General features: G+C 44.2%; 1 pseudogene; it reads left to right on the top strand.

Annotated features, from left to right (window-relative positions):
• LOC118331674 overlaps positions 1-1,279 on the top strand; it is a 2,245-nt pseudogene that overhangs the window by 213 nt on the left and 753 nt on the right.

Here is a 1,279-nt window from a genome sequence, read left to right as displayed (position 1 = left end):
AGGGCAGGCAGACCAGCTCTGCTCGCATGGACAACAAGCAAAAACTCTAACCTGCTCATTATCTGCACAGGGAAAATGCATGTGGGTGATTTTGAGCTTGTTTGGATCTGACTTGACACTTGTACTTAAAATGTGTTTTTCCATTTGTTTTCATTGTTCTCAGATGACAAACAGAAAGTGATTTATTGGGCTTCTGTGTCCTGCTAACATCAACAGGTTAATCCTTCTAATATCTTAAATGCTTCTCTGAGATGTCAACTCAGTCTCAGACTAACGTAACAGTTGGACTGGGGTTTCTTGAAAGAGTGATGCTTTCCACTCTGACTACAGTACCATGCTGTGTGTTTCTCTTCAATTAATTGGACCATGTTATCACCTTGAGAGACTTAAACCTGGATTTTCGGGACCTTCTCGTTATATTTTCTGTTATAAACCTTCCTTTTCGACAACCATGCAGAATGTCAACTGCAGTCGTTACTGTACCTGCTGTACTGCCTTGGAGGTTAAGGACTGACGTTATCCTGCTGTGCGGTTTTCTAGGTAATGTTTGCCGGGCTCCACAAATGACGTCTCCCCTCTCACACTGGTTGTGATGTCTTCTGGAGAGATATGTAGCCTTGTTGCGCTACCCACTGGGCACCGCTACCATCATCACCATCAGAAACACAGTGGGGTGGCTATCGTTGTGGTTGCGGCCTTTACTGTTCACTAAGATGCTCCTCATCGAGTCTTCTGCTGTTGGATTTTCCATTTTCAGACCTGGACAGCTCTGCGGCATGACAGATCTTTGTAATTACTAATCATGTCTCTTGGGCCCCCAATGCTCGATATTTATGACAAAAATGACAACTTGTGTTTCTGTTTACTCAGCTGGAGTTAGCCCCAGTTATTTCTTTCCTATATTTGTGTGGTTGCATAGCAGCCAGGTCAGCGCCCTCCACAGAACAAATTCATGTCCATAAGCCTCGTTAACACACTGCTGCTGCGCAATCTGGTCAGCTTGCCTTACTTTTTTCTCAACCAATTTACCACCCAATTAATTTTACTGTATTCTCATAACCATAGTTTCGGGATTAGTACGTGTACGATATGCCAGAATTTTATTGATATGTTGAGTTTTTCTTTGCTGCCCCCAGATGTCTGATTCGCCATCTATGGACTCAGAGGACCAGGACGTATCCAAGACCCATACTTGTGTACTTATTGTATGCTGGGGGTCGACTGGACACTGCTCACCCCAGTCAAAGCTATGGCCTAAGGATACATGGGGAGGTGGAAT

This window comes from Morone saxatilis, unplaced genomic scaffold, assembly GCF_004916995.1.
Source record: "Morone saxatilis isolate NCDOM2014 unplaced genomic scaffold, NCSU_SB_2.0 Contig20, whole genome shotgun sequence".
NCBI lineage: Eukaryota > Metazoa > Chordata > Actinopteri > Moronidae > Morone > Morone saxatilis.
The sequence above is the reverse complement of the archived record's forward strand: the minus strand, read 5'-3'. Positions and strand labels throughout refer to the sequence as shown.